General features: G+C 52.8%; 1 protein-coding gene across 5 annotated transcripts in view; it reads left to right on the top strand.

The window, feature by feature from the left end:
- Positions 1 to 24,162, top strand: part of TRAF3 (TNF receptor associated factor 3) — a 91,739-nt gene that overhangs the window by 41,338 nt on the left and 26,239 nt on the right. For all 5 annotated transcript variants that reach the window (XM_055130576.1, XM_055130572.1, XM_055130575.1 and 2 more), the window contains exon 2: positions 15,516 to 15,634. The gene's annotated coding sequence lies outside the window, so the exon portion shown is untranslated. The remainder of the gene's footprint in view (positions 1 to 15,515; positions 15,635 to 24,162) is intronic.

Raw genomic sequence — 24,162 nt, 5'->3', positions numbered from 1 at the left:
CTCGTTGTTTATCTAAGATTCAGAACTCAAATTTATTTTGTTATGAATCGGTGGCCCCAAACTGTATTAAATGCATTATGGGTGGTAATTTATATGTCCAGTGCCAAGAAATATACTGTCAGTGTTACCATGGCAACTGCATGCATTCTGCAAAGCTTATGAATAGGTTCGGAACCTTCTGGCATTTCAGATGAGGTTTTCCAGCTGAGAGCCTGCATGCACGATTAGTGTAAATAAATTCCTCCTCCGTGTTGCAGCCCTTCCTTTCTCTTCCTGTGCTGGCGCGCTCAGTTACCCTCACCCCTTCCCTGCTCCCCCTGCCCTGGTGTCTTGCTGAGGCTCGGAACCTGAGCTGCAAGCTGGGAGCCAGCCTGTGTGTCAGTTGTAGAGCTGTTGGCCGGAGAGGCGGGTCCTGTGGTGCTCGACCCTCTGTGCTGCCCACCCCCCCCCACCCCCTGCCAGCCTAGTTGTACCCTGGGTGCTGCTGGCAGGCTCCTTAACTGTCTGAGGCTCATCTTCCTGCCCCTCGGCTGGGGTCGGGGAGGTGAGGAGAGCCTAGCTTCTCGGGGCCAGCCCAGCCTCTTCCCACAGATCCACGAGGGTGTCCAGGTTCTGCCCGAGTGCAGAAGGCAGATGGGTGGCACCACCCGTGGCTCCCGGCTTCCCTCATCTGAGCAGCTGAGTGTGAAAGCGACTGAGCTTGTGTGCTGAAATTGGATTTTGCGCGAGGTCGTATTTTCTAAGTGGCATCTGGACAGCCTGGCTCCCTGGGGCCCTTGGCCTGGCACTGCTGGGACAGGCCCTGCCGGCACCTGCCTGCACGAGTCTAAGCCTCGCAGAGGGGCGTCTGGCTCTCAGCTCACCTGCCCTCCCGAGCACTTCCTGGACACCGACCCCCCGCCCCCATTAGACCCCAGAGCAGGTTCAGGGCGGCTGCTCCAGGCTCTGTCCTGCACAGGATCCCGTCCACTAAGGCACTTTGCTCTCGGCACCTGCGCCTTTGCACCCTGGCTCACAGGGCCCCGGGGTCGGCTGAGCCATCTGAGGTCCACTGTGACCGTGACAGTTGTCGCTGTTAGCCTGGCAGTGTTCCAGCGACACTTCCATTCCAGAACAGCCACCCTCCTGGGCTGCCGCTGGCCGGGGTGGGGCCCTGTGTGTCCTGCCCCAGACACTGGTGTACTGCTCCTGTGGCCAGGCCCTTCAGGCGCCCTCGCAGCCGTTCCCCGGCCTGAAGCACTTTCTCATTCCTGGGACTCCTGCTCAAGTGCTCTAGGAGCCCCTGAAAAGTGAAAGAGGGACTGCAGATCTGGAGGAGACGCAGACGAGACAGAGAAGGAGCAAGGCTGGTGGGCATGGGCACAGCAGCACTCAGTAGGCACAGGGGAAAGCGGGACACCAAGAATGTGCTTTCTAGAAGCTTCCTTGGCCCTGTCAGGAGAGCCAGGGCAGATGTGTGGCGACCTCACAGGAGAAGAGAGAAAATGGGAAGGAAGAGGAAGGGAGTGGGAGGAGAGGAGGGAGAGAGAACAAGAGGGGGAGAGGAAGGAAAGGGGGGAAGAGAGAAGGAGGGAGGGAGGGAGGGAGGGTCTGTTAGATCCTGGGGGATGGTTCTCCTTCGCCTCAGCTAGTGCCGGAGCCTCCAGCCTGGGCGGAGGGAGCCGTTGCCCCGCGGGCAGAGGTGCACTCACTGGCCCGCGGTGTGAGGGGCTTGGGGCTCCCTCCTGCCGTGAATGGCGCAGGGACCCAGCGGCCGAGTCTCACTCAGCTCCTCTGTGGGTTCAGAGACTAGAAGCTCGTTCTGGGGCAGCACTTTGACTTGTCACAGGTCTGGGCTCCGCACTTAGCTGCGCCCTCCGGGTGCTGGGACATGCGCCCCTGGAGGCTTGGTCCGGTCTTCAGGCGCCAGCCTGGCTCTGGCTCTGCCCTCTCGGTGCCTGAGCGCAGCCTGGGGCCGGCCTTGCCGGGAGGGGTCATCCTTCTGAGTCGCTCCCCGGTGGCTTGGGAAGCGTGTCCCTGCACACTGCATGCTGGGACCGCAGCTGCCCACGGGCGCTTCTGGTGCGCTTGGATTGGCTTTGAGGGGGAAACGTCACTCGTGCCTTCTAGAGACCAAAGTTCTCAACCTGTGTCCTGCTGTGGCCCGTCCAACCGGTGGGACCCTTCCGTACGGTCTTGTTTTGTCCCTCTCTCCCTGCCTGCCCCAGAGTCCCTGTGACCCAGGCCCTCCCCCCGTGCTCCCGCTGCCCTTGCCGGGTGCCTACTCCTCCACGCCCAGCGCTGGGCCTGGTGCCTGGAGTATAGGTGTCTTCCTTCGCAATCCACCTGGGGCTCTGAAAGCATCGCCATGCTGATGCCTCTGCCACTCACCTCGCAGGTTTGTTGTCAGGGGGACTACAGGGCTTATCCTGACTCTGCTCGGGGATCACTCCTAGGAGGACTTGGGGACTATCCGTGGTGCCAGGGATCAAACTGGGTTTAGCCACTTGCAAGACAGCTGCCTTACTTGCTGTACTGTCCCTCCAACGAGCAAAGTATCTTCTTTTTTTTTTTTTTCTTTTTGGGTCACACCCGGCGGTGCACAGCGGTTACTCCTGGCTCTTTACTCAGCGGTGCTCAGGGGACCATATGGGATGCTGGGATTCGAACCTGGGTCAGCCGCATGCTAGGCAAACGTCCTAACCGCTGTGCTGTTGCTCCAGCCCCGCAAAGTATCTTTTTAACAAATGCATTTTCTGGGTTTTGTTTGTTTGGGTTTTTGTTTTGTTTTGGTTTTAGTTTTTGGGCCACGCCCACCAGTGGCAAGCTTATTCCTGGCTCTGTGGATCACACAGGCTCAGGATTCCATCTGGGATGCTGGGGATTGAACCCGGGTCAGTGGCAAGCAAGGCAAGTGCCTCTTCACTGTACGGTTGCTCTGGCCCCAACAAGTGCATCTTCTAATCTGTGGCCAATAAACATTTACTATTTACTGGGTGCTAATACCTGTCATGCCACACACACACACACACACACGCACACGCACACGCACACACACATCCATCTGCTGAACTTCCTGCCTCCCCCCAGCTGTATGCGGGGCCCCCCCACCCCGTGGTGTCTTCGCCATCCTGCCCCGTGTGGAAGATGAGCTCAGCCGCTGCTCACAGCGGAACTGTCTCAGGAGCTTCCAGCCGCCAGCCTGTCTGAGTGGGCTTGTGTGCACTCATTTGCTGCCCATGGAGCTGGTGTACACGGATTGTGGGAGCACTAGATTCCAGCGGGTCCCTGATTGCACCCAGGCTAGCGATTCTGGAGAAGGGGCCTGAGTATAGCTGCGGGGGCGCAAAAAGCAAAAAACAGTAGTAGGAAAATAAGGAAAATGAGGTGTGAGGCTCTCTTAATATGTGCAAAGTACTGACAGTAGAATTTCAAATTTTTTAGTTTTATTAAAGAACCATGATGTGCACTTATTGATGAGTTTTAGACTTATGGTGTTTTATTTTTCTTTATGAATTTTTATTGAATATCCGTGAGCTAGACCATTAAAAAGCTGTTCATGATCGGGTTTCAGCCACACAGTGACCCAACACCATTCCTCCATCAGTGCACACCTCCCACCACCAATGTCGCCCACTTACCTCTCACCATCCCCCTGTAGCCCCCCCACCAGCCTCTATGGCAGGCACCCCTCCTCCCTGCATTTCTCCCTGTCTCCCTCCCCCTCCTCCCTTCCTCCTTTTGTGCATGATGCTTTGCAACACAGATACTGAAAGGTCATGGTGTTTGTTCAGGGTGTTCAGTATTTTTATTGGGAAGGTAAAGAAAGGCTGGAGTAGCTTTTTAACTGGGTGCAGCTTTGGGGTGTGGATGTGACTCCTGAGGCCTCTGGAAGTATAGGGAGGTGGGAGGGGCCAGCCCATACCAACCCCAAGAAGCCCTGGAGATTTCAGCCACAAAACCCGTGCATCCAAATTTTCAGCAGATTACATTTCAGTGATGTCCGTCCTCAGAGGGTGGAGTTTGGCTGGGGGCATATGGCAATTTTGGATTGAGGGAGCAAGTGGCTGTGGGGGCTCTGCTTATGCGGGCACCAGGCTGATCTGCCCCTCTGATTTACTCGAGTTACTCTGGTCTGTGTAGCCTTGTAAGAATCTGAGATTAGCTGCGGCTTTTGATCTATTTTGAGATTAATTTATGAGTCTCTGAAGCAAGACCAGTAGAGCTTACATGGTAGCACTGGAGATGGTTCGGGGGGTGACTGCCAGTGCTTCCAGGAGTATAGGGAAGTGGGGGAGGTAGCCCATCTTGATCCTGGGAAAGCCTGGAGATTTCAGTCACAAAACCTGCATACCCAAATTTTCAACAGGTTAATATCTTCGTGAGGTCTGACCTACACGGTGGAGTCTTGCTGGGGACATGGTGGCAATTTTGGATTGTGGGAGCAAGCGATTGCCAGGGATTCTGCTTGGGTGGTCACCAGGCTGACACCCCCCCATCCCAATTTACCCTGGTCTGTTCAGCCTTGCACATGCCCAAGATTAACTGTGGCTTTTGATCTGTTTCGAGATTTATTTATGGGTCTCTGGAGCAAGGCTGATAAATGAGCTTGTATAGCTGAGCCAGATGTGGTTTGCGGCCTTGACCACCACATACCTGACTTTTAGCCATTTAATTTCTCCGGGAATTTTGTCCCTGGTTGTTGGGACCAGAGGCACAGAGGCAGTTTTGGGATATCAGGAACCCTGAGAGCACTATCAGGCTGCTGATGCCCTCGCCCCGCAGGTTGACCTGTAGGTACAGGTTGGCCTGCTGGTGGCACTGCACCCCTGACTTAATGGTGTTCTGGCACATTCCCACCACTAGTGTCAGATTCCCTCCACCAGTGTCCCCAGGTCCCCACCATACCCAGGCCCCACCCACCACCTTGAAGAGAGATTTTTAGGTTTGGCCGTTGGGGTTTGGCTCTCCTGTTGACTCTGTGGTTTGGGCATAGAGCTATATCACTCCTCCGGGTTCCTGCCCCCTCATTACTTGCTGGCTGCCTTTTCTTATTTCCCCACTTCATTTCTGTTTGTTTGTTTGTTTGTTTTTCGGCCACACCTGGTGATGCTCAGGGCTTACTCCTGGCTCTGCACTTCGGAATTACTCCTGGCAGTGCTCGGGGGTAATTCTGTATGGGATGCTGGGATCAAGGCCAGGTTGGCCGCATGCAAGGCAAATGTCCTGTGTGCTGTACTATCACCCTGCCGTAATTTTTTTCTGTGCTTCTTTATATACTCTCATATACGTCCTTCTCCACATATCTCGGCATCCCCCTTTTACTGCATTATATTTCCTCATCTAGTTATTCTATATACCTCATAAAAGTGACATCATCCTGTGTTTTGCTTTCTTCTGACTTCATTCAACAGGGTGTCTTCCATTTCCATCAGGTTGTAGTGAATTGCATGGTTTCATTGTTCCTTACAGCCATGTAGTATTCCACTGTCTATATATAATATTTCATAATCCATTCATCTGCTGGTTGGTTCCATATTTTAACTTTGTACTAAGCACTCTGATGAATAATGGTGTGCGTGTGTCCTTTTGAATTTGTGTTGTTGTGTACTGTGGGTAGATACCCAGGAGAGGAACTGCTGGGTCATGTGGCAGTGGAGTTTTCTCAGCTTACTGAGAACTCCCCATAGCGTTTCCCACAGGGCTTGAATCAGACAGTACTTCCGCCAGCAGTGGGTGAGAGCTCCTTTTTCTTGACAGTAGAGTATTTCATGTTCAAAATATTGATTCACGTGAGGAAAACAGAGATTTGATGCTGCATAGAAAATCTCTAAATTCACTGAGTAAGTTGCAGCGAATCATAACTATATTTTTCAAAGCCAGCATTGCTGAATGGAGCATATCTGAAAGACCAATTTCAGGATAACTTGGAAGAGGTTCGTATTTAGTAAAAACTCTAAGGCAAAGTAATGATATCAGAATTAGATGTGCGGTGTAGGAAAGTTGGTAGATGAGCCTAGAATTTTCTGCAGCTGAAATGGAGGATTACATTTGACTGGGAAGTAGATTTATTCTGGAGGGTTTATGTAGCTTGTAGAATATTAAATTCCAAGAGCTTATACAAGTACTGCATCAGGCATCTTATGTTTCCAGCCTTTTTGCCTGTGAAGGACATTTGACAGTCCGTGGTGTGGGGTTGGCGTGACCGCCTTGGCGGGCCAGCGTCAGAGACAGGGCCAGCCCCTCCATCTGCCTTTGTTTGAAAGATTTCCGCTTTCCCTTATTTAAAAAAAAAAATTTATTAAAACATCATGATTTACAAATTGTTCATAATCCAGTTGTTTCAGCATTCAGTGTTCCAACAGCACCATGTGATCCTCCCTCCACCAGTGTCCCCAGCTTCCTTCCCACCCTCAGCCAGTCCCCTTAGGCACATAACAAATTGATCTAAAAAAACTGAAAGAAATGGCAGACTGATTGATCAAAAAATTAAATTAGTAAGAACCAATTTGTGATTACTGTATGATTTTAATTTATATAAATAAGAAAATACCATTTAATGTGATATGATAGAATACCTATTCTTAGTTACATAAGTAAGTTTTTAACTCTGGAATCTAAAATATTTTACATTAAATTTTATTTTGTACTTGGATCTCATTATGGTAATAATCATGTCTTACCTGTCATTAATAAAACTTTAAAAATTCTGTGCCAATATATTTTGGAGTTTACATAAAATAGGTAAGGCCTACATATGTAAAAATTTTTTGCCCCCTACACTTTAACACTGTGGTTTACAAGGTTGTTGATGATTTGCTACAGGTATTCAGTATTTCGGCACCAATCCTACCACCACCACTTTCCCTCCACCATTGTCTCCAGTTTTCCCAGCCACCCCTCAAGTCCCCGTAGCAGGTCCTTAATAATTTATTTTATATTGCTTTTTAACCAATGAATTGCTAACAGAATGATCAAAAAATATTTCCTTAGAAGAAAATTAGTGTAAATTGTTGTATTGCCATGGACATTAAATCCTTGTATGAGGGGTTACTAAGATTCATTGCAAGTTAAACCTTCTGTTTTGATATTTTTGTTAGTGAAGATTGGTTGGAGATTGGTTTGGCCTCTATGTTACATTCCATCCAACCTGGTGTGCTGCTGCTGGATTAGCAGTGTTGTGGAGTTTGGAGATGTTGCATCTGTGATCTCCAGAAAATCCAGAATTTTTAACTCAGCAGTACAGTTGGAGTTAAATTTTTAACTGGGCAGTGGCTTGGGGTATGCACGTGACTGCCAGGCTTCCTGGAAGTACAGGGAGGTGGGGGAAGTTAGCCCATCCTGGCCCTGAGAAGGCCTGGAGATGTGCCTGAGTTTTCGGCAGGTGGATTTCACTGTGGGGCGCAGTCCCGAGACCATGGAGTCAGGCTGGAGACTTTGGGAGGGGGAGTGAGCAGCTGCGGGGGCTGTTTGGGTGGGCACTGGCCACCCGCTCCAGAGTGCCACATGCCTGAGCCAAGAATGGGGGTCTATTTTTGCACCTAGTTGATTCCTTTTGAGATTTATTTATGAGTCCCTGGAGCAAGGACGATAGGTGAGCTTACATGGCTGCGGCGGTGGTGCGTGGCCCCACTTCCCTTCTGACTGGAACCGTTGTTTTACTCCCGCCCCTCTCCCTCTGCCTTTCTTTGCTGCTGTTGATGTGTTGGGATCAGTGAAGAGGCACACGTTTCTGGCTGAGGTCCTGGTGGGGCCAGGGGCCGCGAGCAGTGGCACTGCTAAGGCGCAGGGGGCCGGGGCATAGGCCACACAGGTAGGAGAAGTAGCCGAGCACTGCCGGGTCAGGCCCGGAAACAAGCCACACAAAGGCCCTCTCCCCCCGACAGCTTGGACTGTTCTCAGCACAAGGAACAGCCGTTTCTCTCTGGCGTGGCTCTCTCCCCCTTCCCTTTTGTGGTGGTTGCCGATTCTGCAATGCCCGGGAGGGTCTGGGACACTGAGGTCTTGCTCTCTGGTGCTCCTGGGATCCCAGAAGGCAAATGCTGACCCGTCACTTTGGGCGCATGGGTGGGGCGGGAGGGTCAAATTTGTGGCCGCAGGCTGCAGGGCAGCTTCTCTGCATCCGAGCCGACACTTTACTGCCAGCCTTTCTCCCACTCCATCCGCTCAGATGGTGTTTGTCAAAAATGAGCTGTAGTTAATTCTCACTACAGTAGCTAGAAACATTTCAGTAATTTGGCTCTAGCCTTGGACGTGATACTCGGCGACGCTGGGAGGTCAGGTGAGGATCTGTGAGGAGCTGGGCCGGAACCGGGGCTGCGCACGGGCCGGGTGGGCCACACCCCTTTCCTCCTAACTGTCACTGACGCGAGCAGCTCTGTTTGCAGCTTGCTGGCATCCCAGAGTCAGAAGCGGCCTTGCCTGGCTCGGGCGAAAGTTAGGGCGGGGTGTCTGCTGGGGACAGGTCAGGGGTCCAGAGCGAGAAGTGGCGCTTGCTGGGAACTGGGGCTGTCATTTGGGTGACTTGGCGGGTGGCCGCCATCTCAGGTGGGTCCCTTCTTGCTAAGCATGGCCCGGGGTGGGTTGGCAGGGTGGGTTGGCAGAGGTCTTCCGTGGGTGGCTCTGTGGCCAGGTCTCCACGTAGGGAGCTGTGTCGTGGGGTCTGGAGCTGTGGACGGTGGCTGACGGCCATCATCTTGGTTCCTGCACGGCCCTGGGAGCGAGGCAGGCCCTGGGGACCAAGAGAGACTGCCACGCTGTGAGCATGGACCAGGGTGCCTCACTGGCACAGCCTCCTGCGGCGAGGACAGGGCAGTGTTCGCTCCTCATCCGCAGGGTGGGGGAGAGGGTTGGCAGAGCCGCTGCAGGAGGGGCCGTAACCCACACCAGCCCCTTGTACTCCTTTCTGTGTTCTGCTGTGGGTTTGGGCCACACTGACGGTGCTCAGGGCCACTTGGTCTCTGGGGAGCCCTTGATGATGGGGAGTGAACCCAGGGCCCCAGCAGCCCCCCGTGCTGCGTCCTCCTGGCTGGTCACTGTGCCGGTGGTCCGCACATTACGAGACCAGGAGGGAGAGGCATGGGCAGGCCAGGCCGTGTGTCCAGGTGCTGCTGCCCATTCCCGGCAAGGCAGGGGTGTGTTGGGGGCTCCCACTCAGGCTTGGGGGCATAGCCCTCGATGGAGTGATAGTGACCCGGGGCTCACGGGAAATCGGGCTTGGCGCAAACTGCCCAGGACGCTTGACTGTGCCCCCGAGGGGAGCAGAGGAAAGGCGCATACCTGGCGGGTGAGGACGGCCAGGCCCACAGCGGGGAAGGCAGCAGTGTGTCTGACTGAACAGTCCCGTCTCACGAGTTCGGACTTAGGTATAAGGAATAATATTTTTAGGGCCCGAGAAGTAGTACAGCGGGTCAGATGGCAGCAGGCCACCACTGCTTGTGGTAAGATTTTTTTTTTTTTAGAAAAATCCAACTGCAAGAGCCAGAGAGATTGTACAGTGGTAAGGCTCTTACCTTGCATGCCCCTTGCTGACTCAGGTTCGCTCCCCACTACCACATATGGTCCCTGGAACCCCAGATCAGGCGTAAACCGTGAGCACCTCTGAGTGTGGTCCAAAAACCAAAAAAGTCCAACTACAGGACCAAAGAGCTCAAGTCGCTGAGCACATACTTTGCCTGTCGCGGCTCAGATTTGATTCCTGCCCCATCTGACTACTGAGCATTGCTGGGTGTGGCCTCAAACCATAACACATGCGGGGCTGGATCAATAGCACAGCGGGTAGGGTGTTTGCCTTGCACATGGCCGACCCGGGTTTGATTCCCAGCATTGCACGTGGTCCCCTGAGCATCACCAGGAGTAATTCCTGAGTGCAGAGCCCGGAGTAACCCCCGTGCATTGCTAGAGACCCAAAAAGCAAAAAAAACAAAAACAAAAAACACGAGATCCGGTTACATACTGTTTACGGAAGGTTTATCTAGTGTGTGTGGATGTGTGGGGGGATGGGCAGTAGTACAGCTCAGCTTGGAAATACGCATTTTCCCCTCAGCTGCCATTGCTCTGGATCTGAGGTCTTCTCAATTTGGTTTTGTTTTGGGGTCACACCCAGTGATACTTGGGGGTCATATGTGCAAGGCAAGTGGTCTCCCCGCTGTCCCATCTTTATTTTACCAACCATACGCTCCTAGTCTGTCACTTGTGGTTCAGTTTCTTGTTTCTGCTCTCATGCTTTAAAAGATCAGTAAAACTGACAGACTTTTTGGGGCCGGAGCGATAGCACAGCGGGTAGGGCGTTTGCCTTGCACTGGCCGACCTGGGTTCGATCCCCGGCATCCCATATGGTCCCCCAAGCACTGCCAGGAGCAATTCCTGAGTGCAAAGCCAGGAGTAACCCCTGAGCATCGCTGGGTGTGACCCAAAAAGCAAAAAAAAAAACAAAAAACAAAAAACTGACAGACTTTTTTTTGTATTTTTTTGGGCATGCGGGGCAACTCCTGGTGCTTTCGGCTCTTCCTAGGGATCACTCCTGGCAGGGCTGGGGGACCAAACGCATTGCCGGGTATGGAACCAAGGATGGCTGTGTGCAAAGCAAGTGCCTACAATGGAGGAATTTCCACGGAGAGTGGCTCAGTCTGAGCAGTGACGTGTGTTCCCACTCTAGGCCCCTCTGGACACAACCCGGCTCCATAATGAATATCCGTCCTAGATTGGAAGGAGGAAGCGATTCCCTGAGAACTACGTGCCAGCACGCACAGATCAGAGAATGACTGGAAAAGCCCTACGTGTGTTTCTTTTTTTTTTTAATATGTAGTATTCCTTTTTTTTTTTAAATTTATTCTTTTTAATTGAGTCACCGTGAGAACAGTTACAGGGCTTTCAGGATCAAGTTTCAGTCATACAATGATCAGACACCCATCCCTTCACCAGTGCACATGTTCCACCACCAAGAACCCCAGCATAACCCCCTTCCCACTCCCCCTCTGCCTGTGTGGCAGATGATTTTCACTTTACTCTCTCCTTACTTTGATTACATTCAGTTTTCAACAGAAAACTCACTATCATTATTTGGAGTTTCCCCCCCAACAGTCAGACCTGTCGGAATGGCACCATTAGATTGTATGTTTTCTATTGTTGGTAATAAAGAGCATGTGATGGTGCACGGTCTCGAAAGCAGCCGCCCAGTTCTGGGATTCTGGTATGAAGTCCAGAGTATTTCTGCCAGCAGCTGCTGCATTCCGAGATTGGTTTGTGTGCCTCTGGATCATGGCTGTTCAGGAGCGGAGATGCTGTTCGTGGGCGGCTGCTCGGGGTCTCATCTGGGCAGGAAGCAGGGCTGGTTCTGCCCCCCCCCCCCATCGCAAGATTCCCCGCGTCCCATCACTGCAAGCTCCTACCTCTCTGTCCAATGGCTCTGAACGGTTGTGGTCGCCATGCTGCCGCAAAGGGGAAAAGGCTGAGGGACAAAACCCTTCCCCCCCGCCCCCCCGGGGCTGCACGGGGCCGTAGCTTAGTTCAAGTCCAAGAGTGTGGCTGCCAGCAGCCGCTGCGTTCTGAGATTGGCTTCTGTGCCTCTGGGATAATGGCCGCTCAGGGGTGGAGGAGGCGTTCCTGAGCCTTTTTTTGTACATCAGGAAAGGTCGCACAGCACGTAAGCGGCCACGCGGTTTGGAGATGTCCCAGTCCCACATACCAGAGCCATGTTAGTTGAAGCTCAGTGTCGCCGGGACCCCATCTGGAGAAGGCGGGCTGACCGCACCTTCTCCATCTGGCACCCTGGTGTTGTTGGCCCAGTCTGGGGTCCGAGCATTCTCCGGCTTGCGGTGCCCGCCTGCCCAGATTCTTCACTGCTGGCTGCTGTGGCAGATGGCGCCGAGGGCGGGTTGAGGGCGTGACTTCCGGCGGCAGGGGCAGGCTCGAAGCTGGGCTGGCGCCGCCCTGTTCCAGTGCTCCCACACATTTGGGAGAAATTGTCCCAGTCCCACATACCGGAGCCATGTTAGTAGAAGCTCAGTGTCACCGGGACTCCATCTGGAGAAAGTGTACGTGTGCTTCTTAATTCTTTCTTTTTCTCCTTTTTTTTTTTTTTGGTGGCTGCTGTCCGTTTGTCCAAGGGGTCATCACATGCATGGTTATGGGGTGCCCAGAATTGGCAATGGTGCTGGCTAGGGTCGTTGTCTGTCTGTGGCGCTCCCCCATGTGTCATCTCAGGGATCACACACTCCCACCTGCAGCTGGGGTCCTGGAGGGCACAGCTGCCAACACCACGTTAGTGCTTCAGAGTGCCCTGGGCATTGTACTTCTGCCACCAAGCTATCCCCAGGACCCCTGAAATTGTTATTTCCTGAACAAAGAAATAAGATCTGCTTTTTAAAATTAAAATTTATTTAATTTTAAGTTGAATCACAGTGAGATACACAGTCACCAAGTTGTTCATTATTGGGTTTCAGTCATATAATGTTCCAAAACCTGTCCCTTCACCAATGTACATTTCCTACCACCACAGGCTCTGCTTTTAAATAACCAAATATAAATTGTAGAAGATCTGGGGCTGTAGTGATAGCATAGCGGGTAGGGCGTTTGCCTTGCACGTGGCCGACCCGGGTTCGAATCCCAGCATCCCATATGGTCCCCCGAGCACTGCCAGGAGTAATTCCTGAGTGCATGAGACAGGAGTAACCCCTGTGCATTGCCGGGTGTGACCCAAAAAGCAAAAAAAAAAAAAGTGTAGAAGATCTGAAAAATACAGTATCTGAAATATAAAATTCTCTAAATTTAACATAATGGTAAAAATAAGGGAAAAAAATCGGTACGCTTGAAAGTGCATAGCATTCAGTTATTCTTTTCTTCCATATTTTCTGTTTTGGGGTATCTTACTACCTCTTAGCGGGTTTATTTCCCGTAATAGAAGTCTCCTATTTCTTGGACGCTGTCTCAGTGGCAGGGAAGCCCTGTGACTCCCGTTTGTCTGAAGCCTTCACTCCTCCGAGTGTGAGTGGCAGGCCCGCTGGGCACAGCGCTCCCGGCTGCTTCTTCCCGCCAGTGCTAGGACACACCAGGCACTCTGCTCCCTGCAGATCTCCTGGCAGGAGTCCTCTGCCGTTCTACGGGGGAGGTGACCGTCCATGTGACCCCTGGCTTTCCTTTGCTACTTTTAGACTTTTCTTTACCTTTCATCTTTGCCATTTTTCCTGTTTGTTAGTAATTGTTTTTTTGACCATACCTGGTTGTGCTCAGGATTTTCTCCTGGCTCTTCTCGAAGGAATCACTCCTGGTGGTATTTGGGGGACCAAATGGGGTGCTGGGGATCGAACCCAGGTCAGCCGTGTGCAAGGCAAGCGCCCTCCCCGCTGTACTATTGTTCCAGCCCCAGATTTCTACCATGTTGTGCCTGAGCTTCCCAGGGCAGAGCTCCAAGTGTTGGGGATCTCATCTCTTCCCAACTCCAGCATGAGCCCCGCTGACCCATCCTTGCAAGGCTCCCTGTCTCCCACCCATCAGGTGGTCCCTTTCTCCCGTGCGGTGAACGCTTTGGTTCAGGTCAGCTTCTGTCTAGATCCAGGTTTTGGTGCGGATTCACTAAGATTTCCAGGAGGAAAATACAAGTTCTCTGCTTTGTTTGTTTGTTTGCTTTTTGGGTCACACCCAGCGATGCTCAGGGGTTACTCCTGGCTCTGCACTCAGGAATTACTCTTGCCGATGCTCAGGGGACCCTATGGGATGCTGGGAATCGAACCCGGGTTGGCCGCGTGCAAGGCAAACGCCCTACCCGTTGTGCTATCACTCCAGCCCCAAGTTCTCTGTTTTGTTGTTATGATCTACACACCTGTCAATGCTTTTTATCTTTTTTGGAGTCTGGGGACGGGATTGGGCTACACCTGGTGCTAAGGGCTTACTCCCAGCTCTGCTCACCCCTGGCATTCCTTAGGGGCCCGTTAGAGTGCTAAGGAGTTGGACCTGGGTCAGCTGCAGTGCAGGTGCTGTTTGTAACCCCTCTCCTGTCTTTCTTCCCTCCCCTCCCCCATTCTTTCCTTCCCCTTCCTCCCTCTCCCTCCCCTTCCTCCCCTTTCCTTTTTGTCTTTGGTTTGGGGGCAACATCGAGCTGTGCTTAAGGTTACTCCTAGCTCTGTGCTCAGGAATTACTCCTGGCAGTGCTCAGGAACCAAATCGGATGCTGGGGTTCAAACCCAGGTCAGCTGTGTGCATGGCAAATGCTCTACCTGCTATACTATTGTTCCGGTCTGAAATACACCAGTTTCTTGAAAAAATGTAACTTACTGTAGAAAAAAAATAGGAAAACTTAATTAGTCTTATGACCACTAACATATACATGTGTCGCATATATAATCAGTAATTAGAAATTTTAGGCATAAATGGTGTAATTGAATACCGTTGTGTATAATGAGAAAGTAGTTCCAGCCTTGTCCGAGTATGTCCTCACAAATTGAATAGTTCCGTTCAGGGGGCTCAGTGGCATAGCACGTGCCGTGCATGCTGTAGCCCCGGGTTAATTGATGGGCCTTAACTGTGTGGTCCCCCCAAGCACTGCCAGCCGTGACCCCTTGAGCACCAGTAGGTGTGACCCAAAAAAACGAAAAAGTAAATAGGATAAAATGGAATAATTTATAGTTCTTTTTTGAGACATCATGATTTTGTAGCTAAAATCCAATGGAAATAGTAGAATCAATGAGGTGTTTATAGTAGAGAAAGGCAAGTAAATTACAGTTATTGATTTTTAGTTGTCTTGCCAAAGAAACATTCAAAGTTAACTTGCTGTTCAGCCAGAACTGTTGTCCAAGTTTGGTCATAAACAGTTTTGATTTTTCATCACAAAAATGTGATGAAAAAGGAATGCACGCATGCGTGAGAGAGAGAGAGGGAGGAAAGCGCTTAAGTGACCTATACAGTTTCAGTATAGAGCATTTGGACCTTTAGTTTCTGCAGTGTTGGCTGTCCCAGTAGAAGGGGGTTTGGTGACCGTCTGGCTGAGATGACCACTGCTTGGTCACCTGGACTCCCATCTAATAGTCTTATGAAAATGATACACATATTTCCTGTGATTCACAGTGCATATAATAATTGGTGATAAAGTGGTTTGAAAATAGATATACCTCTCCCGTATGTGGGATAGAAAAGAAAAGAAACGTAGTAAGAGAACGACAAATGATGAAAGTCATTGGAACTGGAGCCTTCCTCCATCAGACTGACCTTTATGGAGGGGGCAGGGGAGAAGGGCCTTGGCGGGGGGAGGCAGGCTCAGGCTTCCTGGGCAGGCTGTGGCTTGGGAACGACACACGCATGAGAAATTTGATTAGCAGTATTGAAAGCCTGATACCTAAAAGTGGTTTGAAAGATGATAAATAAAAATAATCTGAAAATATGCAAACTCTCAAATATGCAAAATATACAACCTGTCCAGCTCAGTACAAACGGGAAATCTGAAGCCCAGACGGCCGTGGATAGGGTGGCTGGATGTTTGGTCTGACTGAAGCGTGCAGGAGGGCCCCGTGGTGAGCGCTAAGTGCTCTTGTTCTGCGTTCTAGGGAAGGAGCCGCAGCCCGTTGGCGGAAGCAGAAGGGCAGTCCCGCGTGGCCTCTTCCTTTACTGCCGCCCCGTGCTCCCTGGCAGGCTCGGACAGGCCCTCTGACAGTGCCGCACACAGGTATGTCTCTGCAAACGTGCTTCCTCCATCTTTCCGTTTTCTCTTACTGTAGAAATGCGTCCAGTTCGTGGGTGTCCAGGCTGTGCGTGTTTGGGGTGTTTGTAGTTCTGCGTGTGTAGGATAGTACTGAGTGTCTTCCCTGTGCTTTGTTCTTGGGTCGGATCTTTCCCTCCCCGCCTCCTCCCTCCTTCCTTTCCTTCCTCCCTCCCTCCTTCCCTCCCTTCTTCCTTCCCTCTTCCCTCTTTCCTTTCCTCTTTCCTCCTTCCTTCCCTCCTTCTTTCCCTCCTTCCCTTTTTCCTTCCTTCCTTTCTTCTTCCCTCCTTCCCTCTTTCCTTCTTCCCTACTTCCTTCCCTCCTTCCTCCTTCCTTCCTTTCTTTCCTCTCTTCCTTCCCTCTTTCCCTCCTTCCTTTCCTCCGTCCTTTCTTTCCTCTCCTCTTCCTTCCCTCCTTCCTTCTCTCCTTCCTTCCCTCTTTCTTTCCCTCCCTCCCTCCCTCCCTTCCCACCTCTCTTCCTCCCTTTCTTCCTTCCTTCTTTCCTTCTCTCCATTTGGGGGTCACAGCCAGGAGTTCTCAGGGCTCAATCCTGGTGAAACTTGGGGTGGCGTCTGTACTTCTGGGGATCAAGCCAGAGACGGCTGTGTGTGAAAGACAACCCCTCTTCCTGCTGCCTGCTGTGCAGTCTTACTCTCTCTAGCCCTGAGATTTTGTTTCTGTTTTAGGGCTCTGGGCTGTGATGCTCTGGGCTTACTCCTGGCTGTGCCATCACTCTTGGTGGCAGTTGGGGGATTGTATAGGGACCTGGGGATAAAAGCCAGCTTGGTAGCATGCAAGGCAAGCCCCTTACCCTCTGGACCATCTCTCCGCCCTTAGTCTTTACTTTATTATTATTACTTTTTTATTCCTTGAGTCACTCTGGCGATGCTTCAAATGTTCTACGCACTATACTATTGTTCCAGCCCTATCTTCGCTTTTTTACTGAAAAGATTTTTTTCGCTTGGTTTGGGCCCGTACCTGACAGTGCTGAGGGGCTGTTCCCAGCTCTGTGCTCAGGATTTCTGGGGTCCGAGCAGTGCCAGGACTGAACCTGGGTCTCCTGCTTGCAAGTTGTGTATTTCGTCCTGTTGAACCATCTCTGGCCCAGTTCTCAGTTAAACTGAGAGAGTGACCCACACTCCGAGCTGCTGGCCTGGCGGGAACTGCGATGAGACCAGGAGACGGGCGCCCCCCAGAGAGCGCCCCCGAGCCAGTGTTCTCGAGGGGCTAGGAAGGAAACGACACTGCGTGTGTTTTCACTCCTGATTTGTGCTTGATTGGCGTTTTACAAACTTGAAATTAAGGGCTCTTCAATGAGTTTCATATAGCTACTAAAGGAATGTAAAATGGAGTTAAAGTGTTTGCATCAAAGGTGAATTTAACATACAGCGACTCGGGATGTGTCCTCTGGTGTCAGGAGAACGGCCGTCTAAACGCTGTCAGCATTCTCACAGTGCTCCTCGCTCTCGGGCTCTGTGGAGCAGGGATGAGCATGGACCCGACACGCGCTCCTGCCCTGGGAAGTGGGCACTGACTGGCTCTCGTGCCCCAGTTTTGACTTACTCTTGTCTTTTTTCTTGCTGCGGGGCCGCCCCCACACCTTTGCTGGCCGGGTGTCAGCGCCAGGAGGACCCCCTGGTTCTGGAGACGTGGTGGCTGTGGGTCTCTCTGCTCTCTCCTGGACTCGGGGCCTCTGAGTGGCAGAGGGTGACACACCTCCCCTAATCCTCACGGTGGTGGAGAGACGAGACAGCCCCCTGCCCCCCTGCTTGCTAGTCTGCCCCCTCAGTTCCCAGAACCAGGAGCCCCCGGGCCACTCCTGAAGCGCCCTGGGCACAGCCAAGACTTCTCAGGGTTGTGGCCACAGGCGGAAGCATCTGTCCCCAGGCTGTGGCTTCTGGCTGAGGACTGCCGGCCCGTTCCCCTCTAAAGGGGCTTCCGCGCCCTCCCTGCAGCCGGGCTTCTGCACTTACTGTCCTCGAGCCCTGGTCCAGCAGGGCACGGGCAAGCCTGAGGGCAGTGGCTACCCTCTCTGGGGCGTCCAGCAGGACAGACACTTCTTGCTCCTGCCCTGCAGGGGCTCGGAGCAGGCTGCACCAGCACTGAGGTTTGCCATCAGCGCGTTTCACAGGTTGATAGGATTCTTGTTCCAGTCTTATGGGGCAGCTGCTTTTATTCATGGTTCCAGGTCAGAAACCAGCGTTCCGAAACTCTGCCTCCTCCTACTGATTCTTCTCCTTTGGCTACGGGGGTCCCAGGCTGTGCTCAGGAGGTCCACGGAACAACAGGACTCTTCCTGTAGATGCTCCGAGGACCGGTGCTAAGAGTTGGACCTGGGGGCTGGAGTGATAGCACAGCGGGTAGGGCGTTTGCCTTGCACGCGGCCAACCCGGGTTCGAATCCCAGCATCCCATATGGTCCCCTGAGCACTGCCAGGGGTAATTCCTGAGTGCAGAGCCAGGAGTAACCCCTGTGCATCGCCAGGTGTGACCCAAAAAGAAAAAAAAAAAAAAAAAAGAGTTGGACCTGGGTCAGCTGCACACCTGACCTCTTTCCTGGCCCTGTCCAGATTCTCTGTTTCTTCCTTCCTTCCAGAAGCAACTATTTCAGTTTGTGTTTATTTACCATTTGTGTGTGTGTGTGTGTGTGTGTGTGTGTATGTGCGCGTGTTTGTTTTTGCAGCTACCTTGCGATGCTCAAGGGTTCCTCCTGGCTTTACACTTAGAAATTACTCTTGACCAGTGCTCAGGGACCATATGGGGTGCTGGGGATCAAATCCAGATTGGCGGTATTAAGGGCAAACACGCTCCTTGCTGTATTGTCACCCCGTATATGTGTTTCAGTATAAACTGTACCTTAGTCCATGCAGCGGTGGAGCAAACCAGGCACCTTGCACACACTTGGCTTGTCTCCAGACTCCAACCCCAGCCCATGCGTGTATCTCCGTATTTAGTGTATGTTTATGTACAGCCCACTTAGAAAATGGTGACTGTCAGGTTTTATACCCGGCGTCCCACATGGGCCTGGTCCACCAGGAGTGATCCCTGAACCCAGGACAGGCCTTGAGCATTGCTGAGTACAGCCCCAAGACAAACGGAGAATGGCGCTGTGTCTGAGAGGCCTGTGTGTGTTATACAAAATGCGCAGGTATAATTTTGCATTGTGGTGCAACCATTAGTTTTTAAAATGTAGCCAGATTGAATCTCATGCCATAGGAAAAAGAAAAGAAAAATGATTATTTTTCTTTCTTTGTAGTTTTGTAGTATTCCACTGTGTGGATGGACCAGTTAAAAAAATTAAGTAGACTACAGAACTGGACTTACCAAGAATAAGGGGGTGGGGTGGTAGGGGAGCCCCTCAAGGTGGTGGAGGGAAGTGGAGACTCTGGTAGTTGTGGCCTAGGAATGCTGTGTGCCTGGGACCCCCTCATTTGGTGACTTGAATTCCCGTGTGTTTTTCTCGCATGGATTTGTGTGCTCTTCACCCAGTGTGAGTTTTGCAGTTGTTGCCTGACCAGTGGGAGGACTGACGCTCGGGGTGCATGGCGTGGGCTGGAGAGAGCGGAGAGAGCGGAACCGGCCCGCCAGGCCAGGGAGCCGGGGGGAGGCGGTCAGACGGGCTGAGATGCAGTGTCTGATGCACGGGTCCTGCAGCAGGCACCAGGCACGAGAGCGCTAACCAGCAGGCTTCCTCTGTGGCCAAGGGGCGCACGAACACGGCACTGTGCTGTCAACCTCCTGCTTGCTTCTAGAATGTTCTGTCTTGTGACCAGGCCCTGACATGGTCACGCCTGGGATGTTTCACTGCTGTCAGTGCAGAGGGTCCAGGACAGACCCTCGGCCCTTTGTAGCCCACGTCCGCATCCACCGGGCAGGGTGACCAGCACTGTGGCTGGCTCCAGGGTGGGCACTCAGCCTGCTCCTTCCTAACTGCCCAGAGGGCTTGGGTCCTGTGTCGTGGCACCTGGTTGGCACAGCTGGATGCTGAGGGGCCCTGCTCCCGCGTGGGGGCCTCCCCAGCTGTCACCTGTGTCTGCTGGACGAGCAGGATCTGTGTCCTCCAGAGCATGAGGCGTCAGGGGCAGTGCGGGCACGGCTGGGCGGGAGGCCCGGGGAGCGCGGCTGCTGGGCCCCGTCAGCCGGGGCAGGGGCGCCCGGCCAGTGAGGCTGGGAGGGGACGGCCCGCTGCAGCTGGCTCCCCCACTCTGCGAGGCTCTATTAGAATGCCAGAAAGAAGGAAGGAAGGGAGGGTGGGTGCGGCGGGCGGCCACTGCCCTCGGGGTTCTCCGTCGCTGGCCAGAGCCGCTCGCTTTGTCCGTCTCCTGCTGCTCTCGCCTGGTTTTCCCCGGGCTTTCCCGTCCTGGGAACGGCTGCCAGCAGCTGTGCTTGTGTTTCCAGTTTCTCATCTCCAGCGAGGCCAGCGCTCGGCCCAGCCCAGACACAAGGAGCCTTCAGTGAGCGCCGGAGTCCCCTGCCCTGGGCTTCTGTGAGCAGACTTCCCTCCCCAGAGGGGCTTCCTGACAGCGCCTGGGAACTCCACGGGGGTCTCCCAAGTGCTGCTTAGGAGGCCCAGCCGGCCCTCCCGTCGGTTCCAGCCCCACTGGGCCAGTTTAGAACCGCTTTCCTTTGAGTCAGTTTCCCCTCCCTTCTTGCTGCTTTTGTCCTGGGCCCACACAAGTGCAGGACGCAGGGCCTGGCAGGCAGGTGCCCGTGAGCCTCCGAGCCCCCCAGCCCGCCTTGGAACATCGCCGGCACCACCGTCAGTCAGCATGGAATCTGTGGGGCACAGAATGAACATGTATTCGTGTTTGGACCAAGCCCGGTGGTGCTGGGGACTGTGCGCTGCCAGAGTGCCCCTGGCCTCCTGTCTGCACAGCCAGCGCTGAGCCCTCCATGTGGGGTCTCCTTCCTCTTCTCCGTATGTCCCGGGCGTCCACCCAGGGCCTCACACATGCACGCAGATCCCGTCTGCTCTGAGGGTGCGCACAGGGCGTTGCTCCCTTGCGGCCCGCTCCCCGCTGCAAGGCGGGTGGTTCAGTGGCACAGTGGTTCAGTGGCACAGCGGTTCAGTGCTTCAGAGGAATGAAGGTGAAAGCAGGGTGGTTTGGCACAGCGGTTCAGAGGAATCCTTGCTGCTGTTCTCTTGGTCTTGGCCACACCCGGCTGTGCTTGGGGACCCAATGGAGTCCTGGGGATCGGACCCATGTCAGCCACAAGAACGGCCATTGCCTCCGAGCCCCTCAAAGACCCCAGGAAGTGGTGCTTCCTGAGCTCTCAGTGTGGTCTGGGCCGCAGGGGCTGGACGTGGGTTTTCACTGTCTGGGATGCCAGTGCCCCGAGTCTCTGCGTCTCTAGGACTCCCCGGAGGAAGCCCCGCACCGTGAACTGGTCACGTCTCCCGCGGTCCCCAGTCGGAATCTCTCCCGGCCCTCGCTCTGTGTCGTGTGCGCCTCGGTTCCCGGCACCTTTCCCAGTGTCTCGAGGCTTCCAGCTTCGGCTGCACAAGAGCCTCTGGCAGCCTCTACTGGCCGTGCTCACGGAGCACTGAGAACCGTGCCGGCTGGACAGCAGGGCCAGGCTGGTGATTCTAGGTCGCACCCGCCCGCAGTAGCCACTTCTCATCTCTGCTGCGCTGCCTTTCCTCGGGGCTTTACGTTCGTTGTGGCGTACCAGTGGAGCGAGGCAGTCCCACTTGGTTTTCCCCAGTAACTCGTGATGTTGAACATCTCGCACATTCCTTCTTGATTCCTGGTTTTTGAGGGTCCACAGCCAGCAGTGTGCAGGCTTTCCTCTGGCTCTGTGCTCAGGGATCACTCTTGGTGGATTTCGGGGACCCCCAAGGGGTGCCAGAGATCCACGTGCAGGGCGAGCAAGTACCTTGCTCCTGGACTGTCTCCAACCCTGCTTTCACCTTCTTACCAAGTTTTTTTCTTCCTTGGAGCAGTTTTATTCAGATTCTTTGCCATGTTTGAAAACTGAATAGTTTATTTTATATTCTGGAACCAAATTCTTTTAGATTTGTGTTTTGCAAATATTCCTCTCCCTTGCTTGGTTGTTTTTATATTCTTCATAATGTCTTTATGTATAAAAGCTCCACTTTTTTGTTGAAGTCCAGTTTATTTTGTTGTTGCTTGTGCTTTTGGTATTATCAATGAATTCTTTGCTAAGTTAAACTCATGGTTCTGAAGCAGTGCTTTGCGTTCAGGGATCATTCCTGGCATGCTCGGAACCATATGTGGTGCTGCGGATTGAACCGCGTTGCTCATGTGCGGAGCGAGGGCCCTACAGGGAGTACTTTCTCCGGCTCTGTCCTGAAGATGTTGGGGTATGTTTTTGGTTCTGTGAACTGTTAGGGATGGAACCCAGGCTTTCCTGTGTGCAGAACAGTTGTTCTCCTGCCAAGCCCCTCATGGTTTAAGGTTGCAGCCTCTCAACTCACTTTCTCATTTCATCCCGGTTTGGGGCCACACCGAGGAGTGCTTGGGGTCTCTCCTGGTGGTGTGAACGCGGGGCGGACGAGTCCTTCAGCATTTCTTTTTGTATCTGCCATGCCTGGTTCTGCTTCAGCTACAGGGTTGTACCCTCCGGTGTTGGGAGGACACGTAGCAGGAATGGACCTGGGGCCTCACACATACTCGCTGTGTGGCCCCCCCACTCCTGTTTAGTTTGGGATTTGTTTTTCACTGTGTGAATGGCGACAAATTGAGGTCCCAGTGAGACCTCCTGGAGGCCCCACTGGTCCTAGAGATGCTGTTTGTCATTAGTCTTGCATCCTTGTCACATCCCTTGATGGGGTTGATTTTTAAATCGATCCTGTTGTCAGTTTGACACTGTTGTGTACTTCAGCCAGTACTTCAACCAGTACTAGCATCAAAACACTGTTGTCAGTGTTTTGATCACTGTAGCTCTGAGATGGAAGTTTGAGGATGGTGCCTCTTGCAGATTCATTTTTCTTTTTAAACATTGATTCTTGGGGTTACTGGGATTTCTGTATGAGTTCTGTTCAAAAGTTTTCATTTCTGTTTAACAAATGCCTTTGAAATTTGTTGGGATTGTCTGGTTCAGTTTGGGTTTGGGTAGCTAAAGACAGAGCTCTGTGTGTGTGTGTGTGTGTGTGTGTGGTATGCGCACTTAGAAGAAGCTGGCTGTTCCCATGTGTGCGTGTGTGTGTGCATGTGTGTGTGTGTGTGTGTGTGGCCTGAGAATCAGAGTGGAGGGTCTGGTTCCTTTTCACAGACCAGTGGCCCAAGATCCAGAGAAGTGGCTGTTGTGGTTCCCGAGAGTGGCGGCAGAGGGTGGGTGTCTCCACGTGAAGGATGCTGGGTGCTTTCCTTGGGGGAAAATGGGCCTTTCTTCTCTCGGGCCCCGAGTTACTCAACACCCTGAGGCAGATGGGGCCCTCATCCAGCACCCTCAGTGAGATCCGGAATCTTCTGAGGGTGGGAGGGTTCGGGTGGGATTTGGGGCATGCCTGCCCGTGCTCTGTTCAGCTGCTCGGCCAGTACTTCAGCCAGTACCAGCATTGTCTTTGGCCTTTGCTCTTGAGATGCCGCCGTGCCTTTTGGGCGTCATGCGGACACATAAGTGAACCGTCACGGGTTTTACAGGGCTTCCCTGGTGGTGCCTATGGCCCCGGACCCTCTTGGACGTGCTGGGGGCCCTCAGGGCTAAGCCTCGCTGTGCTGGGTGTGAGTGGGTAGGCCTGTGCTTTGCCAACCTGAGCTGCCATTTCGACAATATACATTACATTACCCAGTCCGTGTGCATAGATTAATTTTGGTGCCTTGCCTTTTGTTTGTGTCCCCTTCAGTTTCTTGCGCAGTTCTTTTGTAGTTTTTGTCACTTGGGGTTCTCGGGCCACACCTGGTGTGGCTCAGGGACTCCTCCCTGCTCTGTGCTTTAGGGTCACTGCCAGTGGGGTCTGAGGAACCGGCCTGGGCACTCAAGCCTGCGTGCAAAGCAGGAGCCAGTCGTCTGCATCTTCTCCCTAACAGACACCAGCTAGTGATCTTTCCAAGAAATCTGTTCTTGGCCATGCCCCGCTGTGCTTAACTTACTCCTGGCTCTGTGCTCAGGGGTCATCTGTGTGGTGCTGGGTCCAGCCCAAGTTGGCAGTGGGCAAGTGCCCTACCTGCTGCACCCGAGAAATCTTTGTTCTTGAGAAGTCAGTTGTTACTTTTACTAGATAAATTGGATTGTCTTAGAGTTTTCTTCCTCTTCTTCAGCCTGTTTGGTTCCTCCATTTAGCCCCTGTAATTAATTTTTCATTGGGTTGTTGTAGCGTTCAACCCTGAGGTTTCTTTTTGTTGACTTGGTTCTGAGGCTGCGCCTGCAGTGCTCAAGGCTTACTACCCTCTGTGCCATCACCCCAGCCCTGCCAACCCAAAAGTTCCTATTTGGTTCCTTTACAAAGTTTTTCTCTAGAGATGTTCTGTCTCTGGTTTGGAAAAAAAAAAAAGTTTTGAAGGGCTGGAGTGATAGCATAGTAGGGAGGGT

The sequence above is a fragment of the Sorex araneus genome, chromosome 3 (genome assembly GCF_027595985.1).
Source record: "Sorex araneus isolate mSorAra2 chromosome 3, mSorAra2.pri, whole genome shotgun sequence".
In the NCBI taxonomy this organism is placed as follows: Eukaryota; Metazoa; Chordata; class Mammalia; order Eulipotyphla; family Soricidae; genus Sorex; species Sorex araneus.
Note: the sequence above shows the minus strand (reverse complement) of the source record. Positions and strands in the feature narration are given on the sequence as shown.